Source organism: Balaenoptera borealis (genome assembly GCF_965194805.1).
Source record: "Balaenoptera borealis genome assembly, chromosome: 12".
Taxonomy (NCBI): Eukaryota; Metazoa; Chordata; class Mammalia; order Artiodactyla; family Balaenopteridae; genus Balaenoptera; species Balaenoptera borealis.
The window spans coordinates 85,120,150-85,136,409 of record NC_138869.1 but is presented as its reverse complement, the minus strand read 5'-3'; the positions used below and the strand labels follow the sequence as shown (position 1 = coordinate 85,136,409).

Here is a 16,260-nt window from a genome sequence, read left to right as displayed (position 1 = left end):
AATTCATTTACTCATGAACAAAGCCCTTGGTTCTAACAAAATGCCAAAATACCCATAGAGTTACTCTCATAGAGTCAAAGGCTGACATTACTTTAGTTACATAATTTATATTTATGTGAAGATAAAAGGCCTACCTTGCTCTGGCTTATTTTCTTCCTTCATTGTCTCTGAAAAAAAATATTAGATAAAAATTTTGACAATTTGGAAAAACAAACAGGAACAAACTTATTACAGATTAAATTGAAGCAAATTGCAAATAGAACAGAGTTTCAAATAGATTGGTATACCAGGGGGAAGTTTTTTCTTATACAATGTGAAGATACTGGAGCACTTTGTTTACTATTGTCTAAAACTGGGTTTTCTGCAACGATATCTTTGTAAGTGGATCAAAAGTTGAAACTCACCATTTTCTTTTATTTTCTCTGCAAAACAAGTAAGGTAAATATTGATTAAAATAACTGAAGTAATTCACAAATAAAATTACAGAGGATCAAATATTAATTCTTTTATGGGCAAAACTCTATTTTACATAATGCCAAGGTACTAAACATTGCTTTTATACAATCCAGGTCTGATTTTTCTTCAGTTATATATTTTCCACTTGGGTGGAGATAAATTCTCCTTTTCCTTCCTTCCTTTCTCTGAATAAACAGATTAGATAAATTCATTTGTTTCCAATAAATTGATACAATTTACAAATGAATTAAGAGGTTTAAATTGATTAGGTTATTAATTAATCAAATCCTTTGTACATAGATGAAGATAAAATACCTTTCTCTTTCTTCATGTCTTCTAAAACAAATAGAAGAACTTTTTTATTTTCAGAATGAAAACTGAAATAGACAAACTCTTCATCTTATTTCTATCCACCATGTCCTTCCTTTCCTATTACTCCCTCTGGTGTCATTTCCCTTAAGCTTGCAGAAATTCCTTTACAGTTTCTTATTAAACAAATATTCTGATAAATTCCTTGACTTTCCTTCCTTCCATGCATGATTGTCTTAATTTTGTCTTTATCACTGAAGTCTATTTTCACTGGATATATAGACTACTGGGTTGACAGTCTTCTCATTCAGCATTTGAATGCTATTGATGCACTGTATTCTTACTCCTATGATTTCTGATGTGAAACCACCTGATCTTAAATAATTTCTTCTCTGCTGTTTTCCTTTAGAAACTTTCAGGAGTTATTTCTTTATCTTTGGTTTTCAAGAATTATGATTGTGATATATCTAGGCATGTAGCTATTCTTGAAATTTATTCTTCTTGTATATTGCCAAGCATTTTGCAAACTTAAGTGTAAATCATCACCAAGTTTGAGAAATTTTTTTTTTTTTTTTTTTAAACAACAGCTCCTGTTTATTGTTTTATTTTTATCTATTTATTTTATTTATGGCTGTGTTGGGTCCTCATTTCTGTGCGAGGGCTTTCTCCAGTTGCGGCAAGTGGGGGCCACTCTTCATCGCGGTGCGCGGGCCTCTCACCATCGCAGCCTCTCTTGCTGCGGAGCACAGGCTCCAGACGCGCAGGCTCAGCAATTGTGGCTCACGGGCCTAGTCACTTCGCGGCATGTGGGATCTTCCCAGACCAGGGCTCGAACCCGTGTCCCCCGCGTTGGCAGGCAGACTCTCAACCACTGCACCACCAGGGAAGCCCTGAGAAATTTTTGACATTCTTTTTCAAGTATATTTTATGCCTCAGTCTTGCTCTCTCCTCTGGGAATCTCATAATTTTTGCGTTAGAACTTTTGGTGTTACTTTATAGTTTCTCCACAGCTCTCTTCATTGTTTATTTTCCTTTTTATTCTTCAGATTAAAAAAAAAAAAATTCTATAGATTTGTCTTCCAGTTCCTGGTCTTTTTACTTTGTCATCTACAGTCTGCTATTGTGTCAATTCAGTAATATTTACATTTCAGATATATTTTTCAGCTCTAAAATTTTGATTTGGCTGGGTTTTTTAGTTTCTTTTTCTCTGTTGTGAATTTCTTTTTCTTTCATTTCTAGTTTCTTCTACTTTATCTGATATAGCATGGCAATCATAGTCTTCTTTTCCTTCCTTTTTCTTACATATAAAGCCCTGTGTGTCCTTTATCCATATTCCACTAATGATAGATAACATCTTTATAACTATAGCAAAATATCAAAGCCAATAAATTAACATGGGTACAATATTATTAACTATACAACATGTATCATTCAGCTTTCACTGTTTTGCCATGCATTGATGTGTATGTGTGTCTGGGTGTGTATGTATGTCTGTGTTTATGTAATGTTCCACCCTATACGGTGTCAAGTAACTACCACCACAATAAAGATACAGAAATATTCCATAACACAAAGAAAATATCTCGTATAATCTCTTTATATTCCTACTCCACAACCCTGTTCAGCTCTTGTACCCTGTCAATCACTAATCTACACTCCACCTTTATAGTTATGTAATTTTTGAAATGTTATACAAATAGAATGACATAATATATAATCTTTTGAAATAGACTTTTTTTTCACAAAGAACAGTGTAAGTCCAAAAGGTTTGCTGTATGAATCAATAGTCTGCTCCACTTTACTGCTGAATAGTATTCCATTGTATGGATGTACAACAGTTTATTTAACCTTTCATCTGTTGAAAGGTATTTGCTTTGTGTCCAATTTTCTGCTAATATAAAGTTACTATGAATATTTGTTTCTCTTCCAACACTCAGAACAGAGAGTTAATATTTATGCAGATGTCACAGGAATAGGCTCTGGGGACAGATGGGCAAGCTGGCCTCCATTGCAGGCCCTCTCACTGCACACATGAGAACCTCCTCCTCTTTCCCACAGCTACAGCTACTGATGTCACTTCTGTTGCTGTTGCCACTGCTGCTGTCACAAATCTGGACCCAGGTCAAAACCCCATTGGAGGATTTTAGTGGTTCCATATCCATCTCTTTTATCAGCCTAAGGGAGTAGAACAGTAGCTTTCCTGTTGCCTGTTCTATAATAGTCCTCAGTGAAATATTTGCAATTAGCCCTTACATAGCTACGATGTTTGAATTCCTTCAGTTGGATTGTGTGGCTCTATCCTTTGAAGTAGATTCTAATACTGTATTGATTGCTTTAATCTATTATTAGGAATTTTAAAAGATATTTGTTCAAATTTTGCTTCCTGTATTGTGCCAATATCCATTTTTCTGTTGTGTCGACTATGTTCATTTAAATTGAGTTTTTAAAAATTTTGTCTTGATTTTATTTAAGAACATTTATTTAAATCCAGTGTGTTTGTTTTTAGAATAAAATTTTTTTGTGGGATTTCATTCATTAATACTCATTGATTCCTAATGCCATCTAAGAATCTATACTGAAAAAAATTCCCAGTGTGTTTCTTTGAATATTTCTGCATATTCAGGATTTTGAATTTGTAAAATATTGCACATTTTATTTTTCTAAGGAGATAATTTTTTTCTTACAGCAACTTTAAAAAATTGTGAAAACTCTGTGGTAAAAGTTTTCTTAACATCACCCTACAAATCTTGCTTGAGAATGTAGGATTTCTTCTTTACACTTGCACATTCTTTATGATAAAATATATTATAATTCAATCCTCCATCTGATTTAGAAATCTACTCTTTAATATAAGAAAAACAATTCTGTGTATGACCATTAAGATTTCAATTAAATGGTATCAGTGGTTAGTCAACTCATGACCTTCTTTTCAGGTATATTAAATAATGAAAAAGGTCTCACCATTAAAATATTTCCTTATATATAGAGCTCAAATATGACTCTTTACAACTTCAAGCAGTTATTTCTTATGCTAACAGTTGAAATAACTCTAAAGAGAGAGAGAGAGAAACTGAGAGACTGAAAGAATCTACTCTCAATGAAGGGTTATCAAAATAGTTGAGAAATTTCAACTATTTATTTATTTATACTGTTAATTTAAAAGAAGTGTTTTTAGAAGCTTTGCATTTTGGGGGAATGGTACACTTGATGACTTGCAGTTTGTCAAACTCTCTCAAACTGTGTTGTCCAGAACTAAATGAATGAGCTCCCATCAAAAGCAAAAAGTAAACAATGGAATGAGACTGCCACATCTCTTGGCTCCAATTCTGCTTTTATAATGGGAAGTTCATACTCTGCTCCTCTCTGTTATCATCACCACTCAGGAACCATGTCAAAGTCTGTCAGAGTAGTGGACAGTTCTCTTAAGATGTCATCACTTTAATTATTTAAATATTTAGTAACTTACCATTTTTGCGATATTCCTCCCAGGATACATAATTAATAAAGAACATCACTAAGAGGTAGAGAAGGCAAGTTGCAGGGAAAGTGTCTACGTCATCTACTTTGGGGTGAGATTCTGAAAAAGGTATGCCAGAGAATTTTCTTATTACCATTCAGCCCAATCTTATTGCTGTTTCTACAATAGAAGTTTTATTCTATACTTCAAGTAACCTGTAGGTCTATGACCAAGTTTCAATCTTCATAGATAGACTTGAGGAATCTCATTACTTCTAAGTATCACAGGGGTGGATTGCAGCAGCCACTCAGAAAACAGTGTGGGATTGAATATCTCAGCGTAGACCAGGGGTTAGAGAAGTGCTTCTCCCACGGGTTGTGAAGGATTACTGAGTGTGGACACTTCACAATAAATGAGGGGATCTCTGCCAAATTCCAGATATGCCCTCATCACTTTGCTGTATCCTATAAAGCTAAACGTGATCTACGGCAGGGATTGGCCAACTCAAGTCTGACATACATTTTTGGAAGGCTTGTGATTTCAGAATGGATCTCACATTTTTATATCATTGGAAAAATGAAAAGAATAGTATTTGTGACACAAAAATAAAAAATTCAAATTTTGCTGTCCACTGAACTCAGCTATGCTTATTCATATACATATGATCTATAGCTGCTTTTTCACTATAGTAACAGAGATGAGTAGTTGCATCAAGACGAAGTGCAGTGACACAGTTATAACTCCACATCATTTTGAGTGGCTGGACTGTCACAGCACTGCAACACTTTATTTTATATCTTTGTTTTATTACCAGGGAACCATAATCATGTCAAAACAAGTAAAGGAGAAAAAAAGTAGACTTTGAATAAAACATTTTAAGGTACATTAGAGTGTGGATTATTTTATTATTGAATTATATGTATTTATTATGCAAAGATACTGTAGCTTTGCTAAAAGATAACAATATACACTGGCATTACCAGACTAGCACTCATTATAATATTTTCAAATTATTGTAAAGCAACTGTGGGAAAAATTAAATATCTCATTATAGAAAAATTTTTTTCATGAAAATATAAAAGGAAAAATGATGCTGCAACCAAAGAAAGTTTTTAATAACTCAGTTTTTAGTCAAGTAAGAGACACCATCAACCAAAGGTGAATGAGATAAATTGTGTTTGATTGAAGAAGCCAAAGAAATGTGTCCAGAGAAAATAAACTCAAGTCTATTAGTTGTTTGGTGAGAACGTTTGTTCGAATGGTTGAAGACATTAGAAACAATATCATCAGTCAATTAAGAAACCAAGGGATTACCTAGTTCTGGGACAAAATGGAATAGACACACTTTTCCCTATTCCTCATAATAACTGAAGCCTAAAACTGTACATATATATACATAAAACAAATACAAGAAGACTCTGAAAGGTGTCAAAAATGACACGTAGTGAGTTCTCCGGGTTTTTTTTTTTTTTTTTTTTTTTCCCCTAATATATCCCTGGCTGGGTGCTGGAGAAGCCAACAACCCAGAAATACCAGTGGGAGAAGATAAACTAATCCCCAAGGAAAGCCTGCTCTTTGTGATCACAGGACCAGGAATAGGCAATCTAACAAAATGAAAACTTTTAGACAATAACTCCCCTACTCCAACCAAACACCACAGAGAAAACTGTAGCCCCACTCCCGCTATTCAGCAAAGACTGAGGAGCCTAGAGGTTCACCTTCACTCAGCTAACAATGTACCCCTTCTCATCCTGGCTGTTGTCAGTGAAGGCAAAGTGGAGAGCTGGAACTTTCATTCCCATCCAGCAGCAGTGAGGCCAGTCCCGCTGCCTTGCCACCAAGTCAATGGAGATCACACAGAGAACAATAATGAGGTGGCCCTCACTCTACCAGGTGAGGTCGTGTCAGCAGAGGACCAGAGGGGAGCCTGAGCCTTCAGCCCTACACAGCAGTAACAAAGTGCCTCTCTCCTTCCACAGTGTCAATGCTGAGTGGGGAATCTGTAGTTCCACCTTCACTTAGCAATATGAGATATCTTCTTTTTCTCATACATTTGGTGCCATTTGAGCCTTGATAAAATAGATGATGTAAATAAATTCCATAGTCTCGTAAATAAGACCCAAAATGTCCAGGATACAATAGAAAATCACAATTCATACCTGGGAGAACCAAGAAAATATCATCTCAAATAAAAAAAAGATAATCAATACACATCAACATCAAAATGACAAAGACATTTGAATGATCTGTCAAGGATTTCATGGTGGTCATCGTAAAAATAAGCAATTATGAACACACTTTTAACAAATCAAACAACATAGAAAGTCTCAGTAAATAAATAGAAAGGAGAACAAAATAGAAATTTAAGAAAATACAATGTCCAAAATAAAATACTCACTGAATAGGCTTAGCAGAGAATAGAGATGACAGAAGAATTAGTCGGTGAACTTGAAGATAGTACTATACTAATTATCCAATCTGAACAACAAAGAGACTGAAATAAATGAATAAAGACTCAGGGTCCTGTGGAGCTATAACAAAAGATCTAATGTATATGTCATTGGGGTCCCAGGAGAGGAGAAAGACTGTGGAGCTGAAAAAGTATTTGAAGAAATGATGGCTGAAAATTTCCCAAATTTGACAAAGGACATTAACTTATATATTCAATAAGCTGAGCAAACCACAAATAGGATAAACCTGAATAAATCCATGCCGAGACACATCATAATCCAACCTCTGAAAATTACTGAGAAAAAATCTTGAAGGTAGAGGAATGATTCTTTAACTTTATGGGAAAAACTATTTGAATTACAGTAGATTTCTAATCAGAAACCACGGAAATCAGAGGAAGTGGCAGAATATTTTTAAAGTGCTGAAAAAAAATTAACTCAATCAGAATTCTCTACTCAGTGAAAACACCCTTTAGGAATGAAAGGGAAATAAAGACATCTTCAGATTAAGGTTAACTAAGAAAATTTCTTGCCAGCAGACCTGTCCTAAAGGAATGGCTAAATAAAGTCTTGAAATTGAAAGGGAATGATAAAACAAGGAATCTTGGAACATCAGTAAGGAAGACAGAACAAGGAAGGAGAACAAATATGGACAAATATGATAGATTTTCCTTTTCCTTTTGAGTTTTCTGGAATACATTTGATGGTTGAAGCAAAAGTTATAACATTATATGATGTGCTTCTCAATGTATATAGAGGCTATATTTAATATAATTATGACTGAGGGAAAGTAAATGGATCTAAAAGGAGCTCAAGTTTCAAAAATGTATTCAAGCTAGTGAAATGTCAACAGCAGTAGTCTGTGGTAAAGTATTCATGCAGTATACTACCAGACTATTCTCCTATTTGTCTACTCAGAGAACCCTTAGTTTTTGCTTTCATTGTCAGATTAGCTACATACTCAGCCTCCTAATATTGTTTCAGAATCTTATGACACATTTGGACCTTCTTTTTGCTTTTTCACAACCATCTCTCTTTTTTTCCTTGTTACTCTTTGGCTCTCACTTTGACTCTTAACCATTCATCCTACCATGAAGCTACCTTCCCACATAAGACTCCATATCACATTCCAGCTCAGCCAGAACCAGACATCTTTCAGGCCTTGCTCCCTGCTTTGTGAGGGGCCTCAGACACACCCAGGAGTCCTAAACCTTGAATGTGGTAAAGAGGGTCATATTCTTGGTGCTGCAAAGGAAGGAGTGTGGTTATATTAAAGAGTTATCATTCTCCTCCCCTTTCGAAATTGAACAAATAAATTTGTACATTAGGCACTGAATCAACCAGAAGAGCAAAATAAAATGTTAATGTGTTTTCTAGGCAGTTGTGTAAGAAATTCCATCTTCTACATATTCTTTTATTTTGAAATTTTTTTCATATATCTATGGAATATATATATGGAATATTACTCAACCATAAAAAAGGAATGAAATTTTGCCATTTGCAATAACATGGATGGACCTGGGTGGTATTATGCTCAGTGAAATAAGTCAGACAGAGAAATAAAAATACTGTATATTTTCCCTTATATGTTGAGTCTAAAAAAACAAAACAATTCAACAAAAGAGAAACTGACACAGATACAGAGAACAAACTAGTGGTCACAAGTGGGAAGAAATTTGGGGAAGGAGGTAGATAAGAGAAGGGGATTAAAAGTATAAACTACTAGATATAAATACATAAGATATCAGAATGTAACGTGCAGCACAGGGTATATAGCCAATATTATATAATAATTTAAATGGAGTATAATATATAAAAACATCAAATCAATAAGTTGTACACCTGAAACTAATATATTGTAAATCAACTATACTTCAATAAAAAGAGACACAGTAAAAAATGATACACTTAAATATTTCAATTATGTGTGTTTCAATTCTATATTTAAAACATCTAACTGCAAACTAATAGAGGTTAGGAGATGAGTTACCTGAAGATTTAAATTTGACTAAAAATCCAATACAATTTTGAATAAAGAGTAATAAAAGAACTCACCTATCTTTTCCAATTGATTTCCTGGAAATTAAAATTTGAGTACATGTCAGTACTTTAAAATAATATCTAAAAGATGAAATCTGAAATTTTATTTGGTGAGGTAAGTGCATCACTATGTGGAGACAATCACATCAAAGAGAATCAAATTTTACACAAAAAGCAAGAATCTGAGAAATGAGCAATAAACAGGGAAAATCCTTTTTCATCTTTGAATCTGATCTTTACTTTGAAAGCCTGTATGAAAAAACTCATTCATTCTTTTTTTATAAACAATTTTAAAGGAGGGAGGGGCAATATAAGGGTGGGGGAGTGGGAGGTACAAACTACTGAGTGTAGGACAGGCTGCTAGGATGCCTTATACAACACAGGAAATATATTTTTGCTGTGCCAATATTTTGTAATAACTGTAAATGGAGTGCAGCCTTTAAAAATTATAGAAAAAACTCATTCATTCTGAATGTAAATTCTACATGTTTAAATTTTTTTCAGAAAATGCATTTGAAGATAATATGGTCTCATGTCATTCAGATTATTTAATTGTTGCTTTTTAAAAATAATTATTTAAGTAATTGAGACAAATTCCAAGAATTCCAAGAATTTAAGTAATCAAGATGTAGCCATCTTTACTTTATTAAACTGGCTGGAACATGACTCAGTTATATTCTCACTTCCTGTCCATATTATCATTTTTCTTCTTGCTAGAGACCAACAATTTTCTACTTATTTCTCAGCCAAATGCCTGAGAAATGCCTGAGAGAATTGGATTTCTTTACATAATTACTATTGGTACTGTTTGACCAGGAAGTTTGGTCCAGCTCTCCTAGATAAATGGTCATATCATCTGTTGGTATCTTTGTTCTTGCATCCAATCTTCTTCCTCAAAAAATTGCCAGATCACCTGCCTTTGTCTTATGTGTCATGTATAATTACACTTTTTCTCCTAATATTACATTGTAAATTCACTGGCAATGGTCAACAGCAGTGACATCGCTAAATCAGCTGCTCACTTTTCAATGTTCTTCAATTTTCTACAATCTGAATATCTACCACTCCATTCAAATTGATTTGTCCTTTTATAACAACATTGTTTCCTGCATCTACTCCTGCCCATATGACTCTCATTTTCTGTCACTTGTTTGGTCCTCATATTTTTCCACTATTGAATATTGCTTTGAAATTAAGCATATTATGTATATGACATATATATAAAATCATAATAAGGCAATGAGAAAAATTGTGTTAAATTTCAAAAGTGATAAATAAACATCATTGAGGAAGAGAACATAAACTGCATTTCCTTTCCTGTTATATTTGCATAATTTTAGATTCTAAATAGATAGTCAATAATAGCAAAAAAAAATGCTTGTGTAATAATATGGTCTTGTACATAAGAAAACATAGGGGAAATTTACCTGTACAATCCAACCATTCTACTGAAAAAATAACAGTGACAAAAAGAAGGAGTTCATTAAATATTGCAAAACACTTAAATGTTTAAAGTTAACATCAAAGTAGTCCAATACCACATTCTTGCATAAAAAATTTTTAGAGCATTATATAAATCTTATGTTAGGATAATTTGAATAATACCCCACTGATGGCCAGAAATAACATTTCCCACTCTCTATCTGTCCATGAGTTGTCCTTGATTGTTTATTTTTCCAAACAGAGAAGGTTAATTACTTACCCACAGTCTCATTATACGTCAGTTTTTTTCAGGATTTACTATGAATCAGAATATTAGCCACTATAGGTTGGATCTCTACTCCTAAAATGCCCAATTACTGCACATTAAAATGTCTTTACATTTAAAGACATGTCTTTAAAATGAATATTAAAAGCATCTTGGAATTCCACAGCAACACGTTCCTTAAAAGAAGCTTTTATTTCATTATTACAAAGAGTGGCCAGTATAAGAGTATTGGTTTTCAATCCTATAAGGTAATTTTTCATGACTTTAGAATGCAAATAGCACACTTATTAATTGCTAATTTCTGGTTATATTTTTGAAATAAGTAATGTTCTAATGCAATATAGAAAAGGATGTGTGGCAGTCAGGTTGATCAGACTTGAGAGAGTAAAAGATCCAAGTCTTATGTCTTGTACCCTGAGGTCTGCTCTATCTTTGTGACTCAAATATTTTTCTTAGAAGCACTAGACCTAGTCTCTCTCTCTCTCTCTCTCCTACACATACACACACACACACACACACACAGACAAGCACAAACAATAACAGCGATATCTAAAAATAAAACTCACCCTCATGATTTTCATTTGTCATAGGTAATCTTCTGTAGTGATCTATTGGATAAGTAACCATCTTTGGCAGGAAATTGTTTCACGACTGTCACTTGTGGCCCACAGAAAATTCTCAACTTGGTTCTGAGCTGTGTTGGCAGGATTTTGAAATGTCTTTATGTGTCCCCTCTACAAACACAGGGGGAAGAGATTATACCACCCAAGGCAATATCCTTGGGTCAGAGAGAATTTTCAGTCATGCAAATCAGGTTTCTGGCTCCTGAGCTCTGAAGCTAGGTGCAGTATGGAATTAATCAGAAGCAGGAGGAGACTCTGGACTCTGGACCTTATAGGATTATAAAGCAATACTTTAGTTGCAGTTGTTCGTTTGCTCATTTGAATAAATGCACAAATAATTGCTTATACACAGAAAATCAATTGATAAATGGGAGATTAGATTTCTTTTTTTTATATCTCTCTTCATGCACATCAACCTGAGCTAGAGTATCTATTGCTGAAAGAGGAATAAATTTTATGTTCACTTGATAATTTATACAGACCAATAAAACTAAGCCAGGATTGTTACAGAATAGGTTCCTCTTCTTTTTTTTCTCAAAACTTTATCCACTGATACCAGTCTCCTTGCCTCAAGCGTTTTCTTCAGCTGCCCAAATTCAGTCCTAGACGCAATGCTCCTCAGATTCTGTGATCTTCTGAACCCTTTCTGCTATGTTGGACCTAGACTCTGCCATGGGTTCTCCTTGCATCTCTAATCCTTACGTCGGTCCACTGGGCTTTTCAGTGGAGTCCCTGGGACTCCATCTCTGACCTCATCTCACACCCATTTGATCACCTGCTCTAACCAGACCAGTCTCCTTGCTGCTCCATGAATACTCCAAGCTGCTTTTGTTTTCTGCTTACTCTTTCCTCCGCCTGGAATACTCTTCCTCCAGATATTCCCACGGCTCTCTCAGGTCTTTATTCTCCTTTCCAGTGAGACTCTCTCTGGACAAACAGTCTAATGTTGCCACCCTCATGCAACCCTTATCTACCTTTGCTACTTTATCTTCTCCTCAGTATTTATCACCGTTTAATGCACTCCATATTTAACTTATTTAATGTTTATTATCTCCCTTCACAAGAATGTAAACTCCTTAAAGGTGGGAATTTGTATCTACTTTCTTCCCTGCTCTATACCTATAGAACATGAATTAATCCAGTTTTTAAATTAATTATTTAATTTACAATATTACTATTTTTCTCGGTTTACTGCTCTAGTGAGAACCTCCAATAAACTGTACAATAGACGATCTGGTATTTTACATCCTTACTCTGTTTGTTTTCACATCTGGCTAACTCCATTGTCTTTTGAGACTTCTACTTGCATCAGGTAAGGACTTGAAGCTCCAGAATTCAAGTCCTTACTTTTCTTTCAGGTCAATCACAATCTTGTTTGGGGGACAGATTAGTATAAAGGGCACCAAAACACATAGTGATGTCACATAGTAATATCTCACAAAATATGTGTATTTTTAATAGAATTATATGTTTATCGTATCAGGTATAGTCGTTTATTAGTATTGATATTTTCCCTAGTGTTCTTGTCACTACAGGCATACCTCAGGGATACTGTGGGTTCAATTCCAGACACCTCAATAAAGTGAATATTGCAATAAAGCTAGTCATACTAAATTTTTGGTTTCCCAGTGCATTAAAAGTTGCACTATACTGTAGCCTATTAAGTATGAAATAGGATTATATCTCAAAAAGTACATACCTTAATTTTAAAATATTTTATTGCTAAAATATGCTAACCATCATCTGAGCCTTCAGCAAATCTTAGTCTTTTTTCAATAGTAACATCAAAGATCACTGATCACAGATCACCATAACAAATATAGTTAAGTTTGAAATATTGCAAGAATTATCAAAATGTGTCACAGAGACACTAAATAAGCAAATGCTGTTGGGAAAACGGCGCTGATAGACTTACTGCATGCAGCATTGCCACAAACCTTTAATTTGTAGAAAAAAGCATTGTCTGAGAAACACAATAAAGCGAAGCACAATAAAACCAGATATGCCAGTATTTTAACTTCAGTGAATTTTATTTTTGTGTATCAGAAATACATTTTTATTTTTATTTGAAAACAACCTAAATTTTTAGACAAATGATTTTAGTATATAAATTTGATTTTGTTTTTATATAGAATATAAAGATTTTCCTCACTGATCTTACATGTGAAAGGGATTACAAGCCTGAAGGGAGATACCTTCTGCACACAAGTGTGTATCTTACGTGTAGGGTACTGGAAACCAATGTGTAGCGCTTCCACACATAAATTAGGTCGTGACACCACCTATTAAAAAGGGGATAAGAGAAAAATTCTATTAATCAGACTCAAGAAGCAAACATGACACAAAAACTGCAGGTAAGACCAAATGAGTAATTTTAGTTAGAACACTGCAGGTTATACTGGAGTAACAGGTTTGTGAAGCTACAGTGTGTACCACATTAAAACAGCAAGAAAGGGCTATTTATATAGAAAGGCTGGAATGAGGGATTTTTTCACTAAAGCAAATCAACTTCTTGTCAACTGCCAAAACAAAACAAAACTGAGCATTATGAGTTTAGTATACTGAAGGCATATTATACCAGTTTTTATGCAGCATACTAAAGTTAGAACTTCTTCACTGGTGCATATGAATCATTAATAGTCATAGAAAGTTTTTTTTGCCCCTTCTTGCCAAATTTCAGGCATGTCTTATTTTTGATGGAGCATTACATGTATCTATAATTTCATCCTGTAAAAACATATGAAGACAACGTTCATTCTGTGCCAAAGGATGACCAGCGACCTTGTTCATAAACTGGTCCAGCCCTTGCTTCCTTTCTTCAAAAAAATTGTCAATAAATATTCCATCATCTCTTCTAAAAGAAAGTTGACGCAAAAATGCTTTCCCAGGGACTGGGGGAACTACAACCTTGATCTCTCTTTCTAATTCACTTCGCAGCTACTCAGTCACTGTATCTTCTAACGGCAGATTCCTTCAGCTTGAAAATAGGCAGATTTGTCTTGACCCTGATTTCGTAGGTGGTGAACCGACCCCGGCCTACCCGCACTGTCTGCGGGTTGCTCACATCGATCTCGAGGAAGTTGCTGCGAGGCCCGGAGGCGTCGTTCAGGTTCTGCGGCTTGGTGATCAGCCGCCGGGTACCCGCCACGGTCTCCGCCATTTCACGGCTGTAGCCGACGCCGCCGCGGGCTCCCTCCTCCCCTTCCGCGTTCTGCCAACCCCGCCGCGGGGGACGCCGAGCTCGCGCGCAACTGTAGTGAATTTTACAGTGCATTTTTAAATACAGTCATTTGAAAATAATCGTTTTCAGTAAAGACTTTCTAATTAATGAAGGATGAATAAAAAATGATTCATCTACTGTTGCTATTCTGTTTCTCTTTTCTGTTTTCCTGTGATCCATGCTTGCTTCCCTCTGTTTAAAATGAGCAGTTGTGATCATGTTTAATGATTTTTTTTAAATTAATTAATTTATTTTCATGGCTGTGTTGGGTCTTCGTTTCTGTGCGAGTGCTTTCCCTAGTTGCGGCAAGCGGGGGCCACTTTTCATCGCGGTGCGCGGGCCTCTCACTGTAGCGGCCTCTCTTGTTGCGGAGCGCAGGCTCCAGACGCGCAGGCTCAGTGATTGTGGCTCACGGGCCCAGCCGCGCCGCGGCATGCGGGATCTTCCCAGACCAGGGCTCGAACCCGTGTCCCCTGCATTGGCAGGCAGATTCTCAACCACTGCGCCACCAGGGAAGCCCTTTAATAATCTTTTTTACACTTTCATGGTGTCATGTTGAGTGGACTGTGTCTAATTAGAAGTTACAACCTCTCTTCTCTCCGTCTCTCACTGTATTTCTCTTGCTTTTTCCTGCTCTCTTCCTGGAATCCATGAATGCTACTTCATATTTACAAAATAAAACATATCAAGGTCATATAATGGATTTCTGGGGGAGAGGAGATTTTTCTTTAGAAATGTTCTTTTCTTTATATAATTCTGTTGGATATAAATAGTTGGCTGGTTGGATAAGAGGGTCCTTGAACAATGCGTTTTCTTCCACCTCACCCTGTCTTGAGGGCTCAGCAGGAGCTGATAGACAAGGGGTAGGAGGCATGGAGATGGCAGCCTAGGCCTGTGCTTCTTAATCCTGGGTGCACAGTATAATCACTTGAGACTAATTTTTTTTAAAGTTTTATTGGAGTATAGTTGATTTACAATGTTTTTTAGTTTCTGCTGTACAGCAAAGTGAATCAGTTATACATATACATATATCCACTCTTTTTTAGATTCTTTTCCCATACAGGTCATTATAGAGTTTTTTTTTTTTTTTTTTTAATTTTATTTATTTATTTATTTATTTTTGGCTGTGTTGGGTCTTCGTTTCTGTGCGAGGGCCTTCTCCAGTTGCGGCGAGCGGGGGCCACTCCTCATCGCGGTGCGCGGGCCTCTCACTGTCGCGGCCTCTCTTGTTGCGGAGCACAGGCTCCAGACGCGCAGGCTCAGTAGCTGTGGCTCACGGGTCCAGTCGCTCCGCGGCATGTGGGATCTTCCCAGAACCAGGGCCCGAACCCATGTCCCCTGCATTAGCAGGCAGACCCTCAACCACTGCGCCACCAGGGAAGCCCCGCATTATAGAGTATTGGGTAGAGTTCCCTGTGCTATACATAAGGTCCTTATTAGTTATTTTATATACAGTAGTGTGTATATGTCAATCCCAATCTCCCAATGAAATTATTTTTAAATTACTGATTCATAGCCCTGTTCTTTTCCTCCCTTCCCCCTCCCCTCTCCCAAGAAATTTCTATCTGATTAGTCTATGATGGTACTTTTTACAAACACTTAGGGTAATTTTGGACAGGACAATCCTGTGCTCTATTTCACAAATTTTACATGTAAATGAATAATGCAAAGAATGGAAAGTGTTTTAAGTCTTTTGACAACACTGGAAAAAGAAAGGGAATTTCTCCTCTTTTCCCTGAAGGTCTTACATAATCTGTTGATGGGGAGGAAAAATTTGACCAGAAAGAATGTCATCAGTGCTAATTTCCAAGAATGTTCACCCAGAGACTAAAGCATAACTTATCTAGGCTACCTGCCTCAATCTTTCTTAGCTTGAAGTGACTTACTGGAGAATTACCCTCTTCAAAAATTCTTACCTTTCTAGCTTTATGAAAGGAGGTTGTGTATTCTCCTTATTTTCCCAACTTTATAGAAAGATGAGAGGTAATCCTAAGAGA

General features: G+C 35.8%; 1 pseudogene across 1 annotated transcript; it reads right to left on the bottom strand.

Annotated features, from left to right (window-relative positions):
• Positions 1-13,334: 13,334 nt before the first annotated feature.
• LOC309607594 (sorting nexin-3 pseudogene) lies at positions 13,335-14,253 on the bottom strand (annotated as a pseudogene). The gene has a single exon. The product of its transcript is annotated as a sorting nexin-3 pseudogene (transcript).
• Between the last annotated feature and the right edge of the window lie 2,007 nt (positions 14,254-16,260).